Source organism: Dendropsophus ebraccatus, chromosome 1, assembly GCF_027789765.1.
Source record: "Dendropsophus ebraccatus isolate aDenEbr1 chromosome 1, aDenEbr1.pat, whole genome shotgun sequence".
Taxonomy (NCBI): domain Eukaryota; kingdom Metazoa; phylum Chordata; class Amphibia; order Anura; family Hylidae; genus Dendropsophus; species Dendropsophus ebraccatus.
In genome coordinates this window covers 191,280,673-191,296,349 of record NC_091454.1, presented here as the reverse complement: position 1 = coordinate 191,296,349, position 15,677 = coordinate 191,280,673, and the positions used below count along the sequence as shown (strand labels likewise).

At 46.2% G+C, this 15,677-nt stretch overlaps 1 protein-coding gene across 1 annotated transcript in view; it reads left to right on the top strand.

The window, feature by feature from the left end:
* The first annotated feature begins 11,563 nt into the window (after positions 1-11,563).
* The window catches only part of TIA1 (TIA1 cytotoxic granule associated RNA binding protein), a 117,141-nt gene continuing 113,027 nt past the window's right edge, over positions 11,564-15,677 (top strand). The window contains exon 1 of the mRNA XM_069942925.1: positions 11,564-11,582. The gene's annotated coding sequence lies outside the window, so the exon portion shown is untranslated. The remainder of the gene's footprint in view (positions 11,583-15,677) is intronic.

Below are 15,677 nucleotides of genomic sequence, written 5' to 3'. Positions count from 1 at the left end.
GCCAAGGTTCAGAAACAACGGTAGTTGTATATTTATTGTAACGGTGGTAACTAGTAGCAACAGTCTCTCCGGATGCAACCGGGAATAAGGCAATCTTGAATAAGGCAGAGTAATGGATGATGCTGCAATAGGCTGTGAGAGTAGCGTGCTGAATGATGGGAGTAGTAGTGAAACTGAAGTTGAGATGCTGGGTGGAATGAGACTTGAAAGAAATACTTGCTGTTGATGATTAGAGAAGATGATGATGAGAGGAACTGAAGAATGACTGAAGAATCAACACCCAGATGAGAATCTTGAGACTTGAGACAGGAACACAGCCAGTGGACTGGAGCAGCAGAGCACACGCAGGCCTCTCTCTTAGCAGGGAGAGAGGACAGACACACTTGTCTCCCTGAAGGTGGAGGACAAGACTCGACTGAACAGGAACAGCAACACACTCTATCCCCTCAGGGGTAGATAGACTGAGGTAGAACAGGAAGTCACATGGTAACCCCAGCCAAAGCTCGATGACCATTGGAGTTACCATGGAAGCAGGACACAGTCACGTGACATCCAGCCATTGCATCATCACACCATTAGGCACATACAGAGAAATATACATGAGAAGTACCATACTTGAACACTGGGGGGCGACATAATACCATTAGGCACTTATACCTGAATAGATATACAAGAAATGAATGGAATAGCAGACCTGAATACTGATAAGGGTAACACAAAACACGCAGTTTGCAGTGGGCCATAGCTTTCCAGAACAGAACTGGTTATAATACAAGTGCGAGCATGAGAAGGGCTGTTCTGCGACACTGCATATATATAGCAATATAATATATTCCACCCAGGCCCTCCATTTCTATGGGAACATATAGAACTTCTCTACCTGTATCACCTTGTCAGGCCACTCTAAACCAAATGAAACCTAGACAACACTATTTTCCGCATGATCTTGGTCTCCTCCACCTTAGCTGAACTTCTGTGTTAAAAAAAGGCCTTGAACCCTTTAATATCAAAGCCTCCATGGTAGAGTAATGTGGATGTAAGAGGTTTGGTATTTCCATCCAGTTTAACTGGACCGCCTTCCAGATGTCACGTCAGGAATCTTATACTCTTACAATGCCGTCTCCTGTCTTTATTACAAGTCTGCACAGTGCACTCCCTCTTCTCAGTCTGGTAATTTGGGGCCGATAGATAAAGGTTGGAAATAACTTCTAAGCACGTCTCGTTTCTGACAGGCCGGCCCCTCCTGGTGACATTCCAGGAGCATACGGCACACTGCTAATTATGGCATCGGAATGACGAATATAAACAAGAGAGAAGAAATGCAAGCTAACCTCTTTATTGTGATACCCAAATATGACGGGCTTTTTAATAACGTGTCAGACACGTGCCTAAGGTCACATGACACTAATTAGCATTACAGAATTAACCATTTAATATCTCCCCTCTATAGAAAGACATATCTGTATAATCAATAGGGAGTGTGCCATGGCCTAATAAATTGGTCAGGATAATTATTTCTAGGAATAATTATCTTTACAGTAATTTCCCATAGTGTTCTATATAGAACATTCAAACTGGACATTTAAAGGAATAGTTTTGGATAGTGGCTTCCAGGAGCATAACAATTATGGTGACAGAGAGTGCAAATGTGATCGGAAAGGGAAGTTGGGCTCCCCAATGGCATCAGTATTGCATATGTCCTATATCCCCAGGTAAGAGACAGTATTCGCCTGTCCTTTAAAGGGGTATTCCAGGGAAAATCAATAATTTAGCAATGGAAAGGGTTAACCAAGGTTAACCCTTTCCTAATATACTTACCTGTCCGTTTTTGGCCCCCCAAGGAGATCTCCGGTCCGGTCACGTGAGCCTCCAGCCTGCCACTCCCGGATCCTCTGTCCTTCCGGTTCGGTGACGTCACCACCCGGCCGGCGTCTGCTGTCTTTCTTATTAGCAGCAGAGCACTGAACCCTGACTGGCTTGGTAGCGTGCAGCCAATCAGGGTTCAGTGCTCTGCGCCTCCTGCTGTAAGTTGTCAGGGTTTGGGGGGGGGCTCAGTGTCGGTGTCAGAACTACATTAGGGCAGTGTGAGGGGTCCCTGCGGCATTACTTCCCCTCCCTGGACTCAGGGTCAGTATCGCTGACACCCGGGGGGGAAGTCCTGTAAAGTAATGCTGATCGGCTGCTGCTGATCCCCCCGGCCCCCCTCCCTGTGTCCCCGTCAGATCTCTCACCCCCAGAGCGCGCTGCCACACTGGCCCGATCTCTGCACCTCTGATCTCCTGCATCAAGCAGCCGGCGGTACACAGCTGACAGGCGCTGTGTACGGAGCAAGAAAGAGATCTCTCCTGCCTCAGTCACACAGCGCCTGTCAGCTGAGTACAGGTGCAGAGATCAGTGCCGAGATCGGGGCCAGCGCGCTCCGGGGGTGGGGGTGAGAGATCTCTGACAGGGACACAGGGAGGGGGTAGTCCTGCAAAGTGATGTGTATCGGCATCTGCTGCTGATCCCCCCCGCCCTGTGTCCCTGTCAGAGATCTCTCACCCCCACCCCCGGAGCGCGCTGGCCCCGATCTCGGCACTGATCTCTGCACCTGTACTCAGCTGACAGGCGCTGTGTGACTGAGGCAGGAGAGATCTCTTTCTTGCTCCGTACACAGCGCCTGTCAGCTGTGTACCGCCGGCTGCTTGATGCAGGAGATCAGAGGTGCAGAGATCGGGCCAGTGTGGCAGCGCGCTCTGGGGGTGAGAGATCTGACGGGGACACAGGGAGGGAGGCCGGGGGGATCAGCAGCAGCCGATCAGCATTACTTTACAGGACTTCCCCCCCGGGTGTCAGCGATACTGACCCTGAGTCCAGGGAGGGGAAGTAATGCCGCAGGGACCCCTCACACTGCCCTAATGTAGTTCTGACACCGACACTGAGCCCCCCCCAAACCCTGACAACTTACAGCAGGAGACGCAGAGCACTGAACCCTGATTGGCTGCACGCTACCAAGCCAGTCAGGGTTCAGTGCTCTGCTGCTAATAAGAAAGACAGCAGACGCCGGCCGGGTGGTGACGTCACCGAACCGGAAGGACAGAGGATCCGGGAGTGGCAGGCTGGAGGCTCACGTGACCGGACCGGAGATCTCCTTGGGGGGCCAAAAACGGACAGGTAAGTATATTAGGAAAGGGTTAACCTTGGTTAACCCTTTCCATTGCTAAATTATTGATTTTCCCTGGAATACCCCTTTAACTTACTTATGTTAGCCATTGGCTGCTTTAAGCCTGTGGTCTACAAGAGGCTGGAAACACCCCAGGATGTATGCATATTGACACAGCTGGCACAATGGCGATACTGGATCATGCTGCCAGCATCAGGAAGAGGGACCAACAACTTAATTGTGGAAATGTTGAGGGGTGAATTATATATATATATATTTTTTTTGTGGGGGGGACTATTTTGAGAGAACGCTACCTACTAAATGTTTTTTTTTCCTTTCTTCCTATCTACTTACCTATCTACCTACTACATACCTATTAATTCGGCACACTATGTGCAACCACACAGCTCTGGAGCCAAAGATTTCTGTTTGGAGACCAAGCCTTGACCAATTGGGTCCATATGCATGCGTGCTTATTGTCTTTTCATTTCTATTCATAGATCTATATTTATTCAGAACCATGACTAAGGATATTTGTGTCCGAAATGCCTCGGTTTTCGGTTTTAACAATATGAAATAAAGAAAGGAGCGGGAGAGTTACTCTTTTGTGTTACTGTACATACCTACAACATGGAAGGTATACCTACAATATGAGAGGTCTACTATAACTGGGGATACTATTACTGTTTATTGTGGGGAATCTTTTACTGTGTACAGCAGAAAAGAGGGAAACTGATTGTGGGGCAGGTGACAGGTTCCATTATTACAGAAAGACCAAGGGCAAAGAAAATGCCCCCGGGGGGGGGGGGGAGAGTTCAGAATCAGAAGAGAACAGCAGCACCAGTACAGTATAGTAAGCACAAACACACACATTAACCCCTTCCCACCCTAAGCGTTACCCCTGTCCACTGCTGCTGTATCTAATAGTCACGCCTGACCCTGGCTGCTGTACCTGATAATCTACCCTCTCCCCTGTTGCTCCACTTGATGATACTCTCCCTTGCAGTACCTAATTGTCACCGCTGTTGCTGTATGTGAAAATTAAAAAAAAAATGCTGCTAAACTTCTAAGCCCTGTGCCGTTCTGTTGCACACAGTACATACATACAGACTGTGCACAGAACATTGGAATAAGGCATTAGAGCTGCATCCCACTTCCAGCTACTAGTAATCAAATGCCGAGAGTTTGTGTTTAGATGAGCCCAAACATACTCTAGGTTCATTCATCTCTAATGAGGCATTATTTGAAATACAGAGGATTGTCTGCCAAAAAGATGTGTGCCCCAGTTCTGTTCTGTTTGCTGTAAGAAGTCATCATAATGTATGGAAAGTAAGGTATAGTGAACAATTCTAATCAGAGAAGATGCCCCCTTGTGAGTCACTGGATATAACTGCACTTTAATCCCCTGTATAGTCCCCACACTGTATGTTATGTAATTTTGGTCTTAATATATTGATTTCTTTCAGTAACAGTATGGTTGAATTAATCAGTTATATTGTGATCATAGTGTGGCAATATTATTTTTTCTATTGTATAGTGGTATTACTGGCAATTTTGGAGTTAGTATATTGGGTTTTGTTCAGTAAAAGTAGTGTGATGTTTGTTCCCTGAAAATTGCTTTTGTAGCTTTATAACTATTATTTAAAGCTCTACAGTGTTATCATACATATATAACTATCTTATAGCAGTGTTGTAGTTGATATACTTTACAGCATACATGTATATTTATTTTCTGTTTGTTTTTGGGGAGGTTGCACAATATATACCTTTATAGACCCCATTAATGTCACTGGTGGGGCTTCAACATCTGACCAACAAGCATTTGTTAGGGGGGGGGACCAAAATGTGTCCTGAGACCTGTAGAAGGCTTGTTACTCCCCAGTGACATCCAACGCAAGAGTTCACAAAAATGTCAATCTGCGAACTAGAGAAGGTCTAACAAGTTCTGTTTTATTACTAAGGATTGTGTATTAATAACCTCTTTGTCGTAAAAACATGGTCTCTTGTTCTTTTTCATCCTGAATACGATGAACATTTAACCGTGTAAGTACATATGGCAATAAAGTCACTTATGTTGTGGAGTGTGTATGTCAGCAGTTCTCAAACACGTTCCTAATAAGTAGTGTTATTAAGAAATGTTAATGACTATCCTCTTCTTAACAATATAAACCAATACATCAGGTTCCTAAAAAGTGAGGAAAAGATCTGTAAATATACATCCCCGAAAGAGGGCTAAATAATTCACAAGAATTACGCACTGTATTCAGAATAAAACTCCCCATATTCATTAGACATGTCGGCGGACCATAATGTATATTGAGGCCTCCTAACTCTGCCCCGACAGATGATGCCAGGAGATAGTGGTAAATCAGGTAATTTCAACTCCTCAGTCCTTTTGTTCTCCCACCAACAGAGGTGTCTGGAAGTGTCTCACCATCTTCATTCTTAGTGAGAATACATGAATGTTTGACCAATAAGAGCATTTATATGTCAAGGTGCCTATGCATCTTCATTAACTCTCAGCCAACAGTTATCTACCCCGTCCTCATCATGCATGGCTTGGCCAAATGTTTATGTGTTGTCTATAGGAAGGGGTAAGTTGACACTAAGCTGCTCTGGTATCAAATGAATGTGTCAGGCAGTGAAAATCCATTACGCCTGACCCCTATCTCCACCAACGTCATTTGTCGGTGGAGACTCGGGAGGCCGCCAAATACTTTATATTGACAACCCAACCTTTACACGGTCTGATAACATATCCATGGTCAAGTTGGATGGATTTTTAAGAATATCCCACAAAGACAATTCTTTTCTATATGTGTCATTAGGGTATATGGATATCACTGAGTTGATCCCCTGCTCATGACCCCTTTTATTTACCCCCTCCCATTAACCCTTTAAGGATTTGTGTTGATTGAGTTATTGGTTATTTCAATGTTGGAATCCAATTTTTCTTTTTCTTCTGACAGGACACATCAACAGACATAGATGGCTGTTGGTCAATCCCACCAAGAATATTTAGTCATGTCCTTTAGCGACAGTTAATAAACAGTAAAGGCATAGAAGACGTAAATCAGTAGAGGTACTGCCCTATCAGTAGAGGTACACAAGCTGTGCAACAGGACCCCTGTGGTCTTCTATAATGATAAGTCAATGTGGGCATGCACTTTCAATAACTGTGGTTCATTCAGCACACACTTCTTCCCCAACCTCTCCATATAGATGAACATTCGGCAGAGCTATTAAGGTGGTAAAAATACAACATGCCAGACCCTTCTCTCCAGTAAAATCATCTGCTTGAGGAAAGTTGGATGGACATGTTGGTAGCAGGTTCCCAGACTTTATTCAATGTGACTGTAAGCTGAAAAAAGGAACTGACGAGATGTAGGCAGCTAAAGCACCTAGCCTATATCTGCACATATCCAGGAGTTGGCCCTAGCACTGAAAAGTACTTCTCCTTTAAAGACTAATGTGCCCCTAACTGGCTGCAGCACAGCAGCCTATAAGTATAAGTTCCTGCACCTGCCCTGGCTTCCTTGTCGGAGCCTCTGCAATAGCTACCCTAAGCATTGTGGTCCCAGCTGCCTGCCGCAGCAATGTCCATCCTGCCTTGCAGAGGGTTCTGGTGAAGACCAATGGTTCCTTAGACTTCGCTCCCTGGTACGACTTATGCCATCACTAGCGGCGGTCCAGCAGATCCATGACTCCAGTCGTTACACAGGGTAGTTTTTTTGTTGGGATAATGGCCAGTGGTCATGAGCACAATAGGAAGGATTTGCTGTGCCAACTATTTATGTTATTATATAGCTAAAAAATTCCAATACCTCATCTTCTAAGACCTCGATAAGTGTAATGGGTCTAGTAGCGATGTAACTTATGGTTGTTGGACCCTAATGTAGAATGTATAACCCGTATAATGTGAATCCCGACCTGTGCAACATGTAATAGTGTACAGGGCACAGGGGCCACTAGGAGGCTAGTGAGATATTCGGTATAAATTAGGCTATACTCTAATTTTAGTCCCCCACCTTGTACATCATTGAATTCTACCAGCATATGACCAAGTAAACAGAATTAGCAATTGAAGATGATGTCTGTTGCTTGTAGACAAATAAATAATTCTTTTCTACACTCTGTAAATATAGCAATGAAAATCCCAAACTAGCTGACACTGACGTGAATGATGAGGCACCGGGAGGCTTAATTCTGTCATGTAGGAACAGATTATATGAATTATGAGCCCCGCACATTTCTCTGCCCCCTGACATCACTTTATGACTGATCTTTCACTCCTTGTAAGTTGCACATAATTCTAGATACTAGGTTGCTATGAGAACCTGTATTCAGAGGCAAATGGACAGCACTATGTCTAGGCCCCGTATGACTCCTAGCTCGTAGTAGTGATGGTGTAAGTGAGATAGGGATGGCAGCAACATGTTGTGTTGGGACAGAATAGATCACTGTTCAGTGACATCGTCCACAACATATTATTTTCCATTGGTTAGTATTTCAGGATGATCCAATAGCATTTATGGTGAATCTGATTCTTTATTGACATAATCCTGATGTGTCAATAGTTTTATTTTAATGACAGGTACCCTTTAAGTGAATGGGAGCCACACTACAGTAACATAGCACCACAACTATACAATGTACAAGGTCAACTGCTTCCATCAATGTTAAATGTTGGAAACTCTCTTTAACCCCTTCAAGACAGAGCCCTTTGATGCACAAAAGTCCGTGTCAAATTAACGCAATGTTGCTCCTCGCCTTCTAAGAGACATAGCGCTTTTATTTTTCCACCTACAGGGCTGGTTGGGGTGTCATTTTTTATTTTTTGCGCCATGATCTCTAGTTTTCATTAATATCATATTGGTGTAACAGAACAATTTTGATTGCTCTTTATAAATTTTTTTGGTGATATATCTATATCATAAAAATCAAAGTCTGTCCGTCTGTCCTTCTGTCTGTCTGTCCGTCTGTCCTCTATAGACTTCCAAACGCCTGAACCGTTTGACCCCAAATTTGGCACACAGATACATAGGGTGTCCGGGAAGGTTATTGTGAAGGTCCCGTCCCCGCTAGATGTACAGGAGGGGAGGGGGAGGGGAAAGAGAGGCGCCCCATAGAGATGAATGGGAAAATCTCCTCACTGCAAACACAGGTGATATAATTAGCTGCAGCAGACACGGCAGTTGGAGCCTTAGCAACCAATAGGATTACTGCTTTCATTTTCACAGGGAGCAATGGTTGCTAGGGAAGCTGCCTCACAACATCCACAGTAATAACTGGTAGACCCCCTACTCCATCTATACAGTACATGTATATACAGGGCCCCCTACTCCATCTATACAGTACATGTATATACAGGACCCCCTACTCCATCTATACAGTACATGTATATACAGGACCCCCTACTCCATCTATACAGTACATGTATATACAGGACCCTCTACTCCATCTATACAGTACATGTATATACAGGGCCCCCTACTCCATCTATACAGTACATGTATACAGGACCCCCTACTCCATCTATACAGTACATGTATATACAGGGCCCCCTACTCCATCTATACAGTATATGTATATACAGGGCCCCCTACTCCATCTATACAGTACATGTATATACAGGACCCCCTACTCCATCTATACAGTACATGTATATACAGGACCCCCTACTCCATCTATACAGTACATGTATATACAGGGCCCCCTACTCCATCTATACAGGACATGTACATACAGGCAGGGCCGCTTTAACCAGAGGGCACATGGTGCACGTGCACCGGGCCCACTGGTTAAAGGGGCCCCCCCGAGCAGGCCGGCCGTTGCTATGTGCGACCAATGCGGTCGCACAGGGCTCCGGCCACCAGCCTGTCAGGGGGGAGCGCCATGGATGGGTAATCTACTTAACCCTCCATGGCGCCCCCTGCAGGGCCCCCCCGTCCGCCGCTGCCCCCGCCCGCTGCTGCTGCGGCGCTTCAGCGCTGCAGCAGCAGCGACACTGACAGAGAGAGAGCCATTGGCTCCCTCCCTGTCAGTCACTCTTGTGGCCGCACTTCCTGCGGTCACAAGAGGCCGCACTCTCCCTCTAGCGCCCGACGTCACTGGAGCGTCGGCGCGAGGGTAAGGGGAGTGCAGCCTCTTGTGACCGCAGGAAGTGCGGTCACAAGAGGGAAGAGAAGAGGAACGCGTGGACCTAGGTGAGTAAGTGTTTGTTTTTTTCAATGTTGTATGGGAGGGGGGGCTATATACTATTGGGGAGCACAGGGGGCTATATACTATGGGGGGGGCACAGGGGGCTATATACTATGGGGGAGCACAGGGGGCTATATACACTATGGGGGAGCACAGGGGGCTATATACTATGGGGGAGCACAGGGGGCTATATACTACTGGGGAGCACAGGGGAGCTATATACTATGGGGGAGCACAGGGAGCTATATACTATGGGGGAGCACAGGGGGCTATATACTATGGGGGAGCACAGGGGGCTATATACTATGGGGGAGCACAGGGGGCTATATACTATGGGGGAGCACAGGGGGCTATATACTATGGGGGAGCACAGGGGGCTATATACTATGGGGGAGCACAGGGGGCTATATACTATGGGGGAGCACAGGGGGCTATATACTACTGGGGAGCACGGGGCTATATACTACTGGGGAGCACAGGGAGCTATATACAATGAGGGAGCACAGGGGGCTATATACTATGGGGGAGCACAGGGGAGCTATATACTATGTGGGAGCACAGGGGGCTATATACTATGGGGGAGCACAGGGGAGCTATATACTACTGGGGAGCACAGGGGAGCTATATACTATGGGGGAGCACAGGGGAGCTATATACTATGGGGGAGCACAGGAGGCTATATACTACTGGGGAGCACAGGGGAGCTATATACTATGGGGGAGCACAGGGGGCTATATACTAATGGGGAGCACAGGGGAGCTATATACTATGGGGGAGCACAGGGGAGCTATATACTATGGGGGAGCACAGGGGAGCTATATACTATGGGGGAGCACAGGGGAGCTATATACTATGGGGGAGCACAGGGGAGCTATATACTATGGGGGAGCACAGGGGAGCGATATACTATGGGGGAGCACAGGGGAGCTATATACTATGGGGGAGCACAGGGGAGCTATATACTATGGGGGAGCTATATACTATGGGGGAGCACAGGGGAGCTATATATTATGGGGAGCACAGGGGGGCTATATACTATGGGGGAGCACAGGGGGCTATATACTATTGGGGAGCACAGGGGGCTATATACTATGGGGGAGCACAGAGGAGCTATATACTATGGGGGAGCACAGGGAAGTTATATACTATGGGGGAGCACAGGGGTCTATATACTATGGGGAGCACAGGGGTCTATATACTATGGGGGAGCACAGGGGAGCTATATACTATGGGGGAGCACAGGGGACTATATACTACTGGGGAGCACAGGGGTCTATATACTATGGGGAGCACAGGGAAGCTATATACTATGGGGGAGCACAGGGGAGCTATATAGTACTGGGGAGCACAGAGGAGCTATATACTACTGGGGAGCACAGGGGGCTATATACTACTGGGCAGCACAGGGGGCTCTATAGTATGGGGGAGCACAGGGGGCTATATACTATGAGGGAGCACAGGGGGCTATATACTATGGGGGAGCACAGGGGAGCTATATACTATTGGGGAGCACAGGGGGCTATATACTATTAGGGAGCACAGGGGAGCTATATACTATTGGGGAGCACAGGGAGCTATATACTATTGGGGAGCACAGGGGTCTATATACTATGGGGGAGAGCACAGGGGGGCTATATATTATGGAGAGCACAGGGGGGCTATATACTATTGGGGAGAGCACAGGGGGCTATATACTATTGGGGGGAGCACAGGGGGGCTATATACTATTGGGGGAGAGCACAGGGGGCTATATACTATTGTGGGAGAGCATAGGGGTCTATACACTATTGGAGAGCACAGGGGGGCTATATACTATTGGGGGAGTGCACAGGGGGGCTATATACTATTGTGGGAGAGCACAGGGGGGCTATATACTATTGTGGGAGAGCACAGGGGGGGCTATATACTATTGGGGAGAGTGCACAGGGGGCTATATACTAATGGGGGAGCGCACAGCAGGACTGTATATAACTGGAGGAGCACATGAGGGTCTATATACTACAGGGACACCTTAAAACTATGGAGGCACAGAGGGGTGTAACTATGTAGGGGTACAGAGGGGTGTTACTACTGTATAGGGGTATAAGGGACCTAACTACTGGATGTGTTGGAGCCTAAAATATTTGTCTGGCAGATTCTGGAGAGAAGATTCACAGCCAGCAGAAGACTTCAAGGTGGCCCAGGCTGGATGGAGAGAAAAAGAAAAGGTGACAGACTCTGATCGGAGAAGACGCCCCCGGTGAGTCACTGGATGTAACTGCACTCTGTTATAGGGTTGTAGTGTTAGGGGTCATGATGTGGCGATATTATGTAATGGTATCATTGGTGATATCTTTCTGTTTTGTTTAGTGCAGTTTTTATGTAATATGTAATCACTGTATGGTGGAAATAGTGTTATAAGGTAACTACTGTATGTATTGGGGCTCTTGATACAGTGTGGGGGCAAATTCAGTACATTATACAATGTGCCGAAAGGGAAGGGGGGGGCCCACTCTTGAGGGCTGTGCACTGGGCCCACCAATGTATTAAAACGGCCCTGCATACAGGGCACTACAGGTATACCAAACTGTGACTGGATAACACTGCCACACCAGACCTGACCAATACCGCCATACTGTGACTGGATAACACCGCCACACCAGACCTGACCAATACCGCCATACTGTGACTGGATAACACCGCCACACCAGACCTGACCAATACCGCCATACTGTGACTGGATAACACTGCCATACCAGACCTGACCAATACCGCCATACTGTGACTGGATAACACCTCCATACCAGACCTAATCAATACCGCCATACTGTGACTGGATAACACCTCCATACCAGACCTGACCAATACCGCCATACTGTGACTGGATAACACTGCCACACCAGACCTGACCAATACCGCCATACTGTGACTGAATAACACCGCCACACTAGACCTGACCAATACCGCCATACTGTGACTGGATAACACTGCAATACCAGACCTGACCAATACTGCCATACTGTGACTGGATAACACCTCCATACCAGACCTGACCAATACCGCCATACTGTGACTGGATAACACCTCCATACCAGACCTGACCAATACCGCCATACTGTGACTGGATAACACTGCCACACCAGACCTGACCAATATCGCCATACTGTGACTGGATAACACTGCCACACCAGACCTGACCAATACCGCCATACTGTGACTGGATAACACTGTCATATAAGACCTGACCAATACCGCCATACTGTGAATGGATAACACCGCCACACCAGACCTGACCAATACCGCTATACTGTGCTGGATAACACTGTCATACCAGACCTGACCAATACCGCCATACTGTGACTGGATAACACTGCCATACCAGACCTGACCAATACCGCCATACTGTGCTGGATAACACTGTCATACCAGACCTGACCAATACCGCCATACTGTGACTGGATAACACTGCCATACCAGACCTGACCAATACCGGCAAACTGTGACTGGGTAACACCGCCACACCAGACCTGACCAATACCGCCATACTGTGACTGGATAACACCATCATATCAGACCTGACCAATACCGCCATACTGTGACTGAATAACACTGCCATACGGGTAAATACAACCCTGCAGGTATACAGGACACTACAGGTATACAGGACCCCAAAACTATACACTACAGGTGCACAGGACCTCCACAAAACTATATACTACAGGTATACAGGACCCCAAACTTTACACTACAGGTATACAGGACCCCAAAACTATATACTACAGGTATACAGGACCTCCACCAACTATATACTTCAGGTATACAGGACCTCCACCAACTATATATTACAGGTACACAGGACCCCAAACTATACACTACAGGTATACAGGACCCCAAAACTATACACTACAGGTATACAGGAACTCCACCAACTATATACTACAGGTATACAGGACCTCAAAACTATACACTACATGTATAAAGGACCTACACCAACTCTATAATACAGGTATACAGCACCTTCACCAATTCTATACTACAAGTATACAGGACCCCAAATATACTACAGGTATACAGGAACTCCACCAGCTATATACTACAGGTATATAGGACCCCGAACTATACAATACAGGTATACAGGACCTCCACCAACTCTGTACTATAGTTATACAGGACCCTCAAACTATTTACTACAGGTATACAGGACCCCCGAACTATATACTACAGGTATACAAGACCTCCACCAATTATACACTACAGGTATCCAGGACCCTCAAACTATAAACTACAGGTATACAAGACCTCCACCAACTATACATTACAGGTATACAGCACCAACTATTTACTACAGGTATACAGGACCCCCGAACTATACAGTAAAGGTATACAGGACCTTCACCAACTGTACACTGCAGGTATACAGGACCTCACTCAACTATACACTACAGGTATACAGCCCCCCAAATACACACTACAGGTATACAGGACCCCCCCAACTATACACTATAGGTATACAGCCCCCCCAACTATGCACTACAGATATGCGAGACCCCTAAAAACTATACATTGTGGGTATACAGAACCCCTCCAACTATGCACTACAGGTATACACTAATTCCACTGATTAACTCAGATGAAACAATACCTTTAGCTTGGCCTCCTGGGCACCTTAGAACAAATCTAATTAACACACTGACACTTTATACCCGGGCAGCGCCGGGTACATTTTCTAGTAATTTAATAAAATCAGCAATCCTGGTGCGTTTATTTTTTTTTTCCGTTTACGTCGTTCACCGTGCAGGAACAATAATGTTATATTTTAATAGATCGGACAATTCCGCATGCTATGATTTATTTATTTATATTTTTATAATGGGCAAGGGGGTCTTTTAAACTTTTATTGGGGGGGGGTATAAGGGTTTTTTTAATACTTTTCAAAACTTTTTTATTACACCTTTTTAACATTTTTATTTACTGTAAAATATGCAATCATTAGATTGCATATACTGGTCTATGCTATGCCGTAGCATAGCATAGATCAGTGTTATCGGCGATCTATGTTTAGAGCCTGCCCGAGAGCAGACCCTATACATGGTTCGCAGATCCGACAGGACGGAGGTAAGGAGCTTACCCCCGCCTGCCGACACATGCGATCAGGACCCCCGCAGCACGGGGTCCCGATGACTCAGTGACAGATGCTTGATCTGTCACTGAGAACCTTAAACGCTGTGATCGCTGTAGATCGGGGCGATGAAGAGGTTAATGAGAGTCGGCTGCTGGATCGCAGCTGACTCTCATTACCTCCGTCGCTGGACACAGATGAGAGCAGGATCGCACTCCCTGCAGCGATCTCGCTCTCATCACAAAGCCCCCCTCAGTGTAGGAACGTATATATATACATTCCTACTGCACAGGGTATGGCCAGTAGGAACGTATATGTACAGATTACTTACGCAAAGGGGTTAAAGAGGTGTTTATACAAGAGATGGACAAACCACGTGTGATCAGGTTTATCTGAACCCGAGTGTGCGGCATTTGATTAGCATTGGCTGCAGAAGTTGGATGTATTTTGGTAGGTAAGGGAGAAGAAAGGCATAAGTGTGTTGGATTTCAGTAGTGTCTGGCAGAGGGTTTTTCCTTCTCTTCCGGCTGGCCCAAGCATATGTATAAGGAGGACGGGAAAAATAGTTGTCGGCCAAACAAGAATTTAACCAGTTATTTATGGTGCAAATCCACCTAAAGAGAAAGGAGAGTTACGATTCCCAGTGGGTGGTGTGAGTTTAAACAGAGCCTCCTCCTTCCAAAGACAACTTAGGGTAGTACTGTACATGTATAGTTCCTTGTAATTGTATCCTACACTGTTACATCCTGATGTGCCTAGGCATACATGGCCATCTACTGGGCATATAGCCATCTGCTGGCTCTATTCTTAACACAGAAATAGTAGGAATCTATTATGCATATATTTTATGAGGAACTGAGGAACCTAACAGAAATCTGACCACGTTTTTGTTAGGTGGGAGGTGATTTTTTTGTGGGGTAAGTAAGAAGCCAATATAATAAATAGTACATTTCTTGTTTCTTGTTAGGCATAAAACAAAACCTTTTATATGATCTTGCAACATGTGAGAATTTTCGATCGATTGGTGTTGGAGTGATTAGACCAATGGCTAGGATGAGCGGAGAGCTCTTGACTGATATGGTCCTATAGACAGATATGGTCCTATAGAGAGAGCCATAATCAGCCGAATCTGCTCTGGGTAATAGAGACAATGATCAGCTGATGCAACGATCGGCTGATCCTTTCTTTATGGTGCATTTACACAGAGAGATTTATCTGACAGATTTTGGAAGCCAA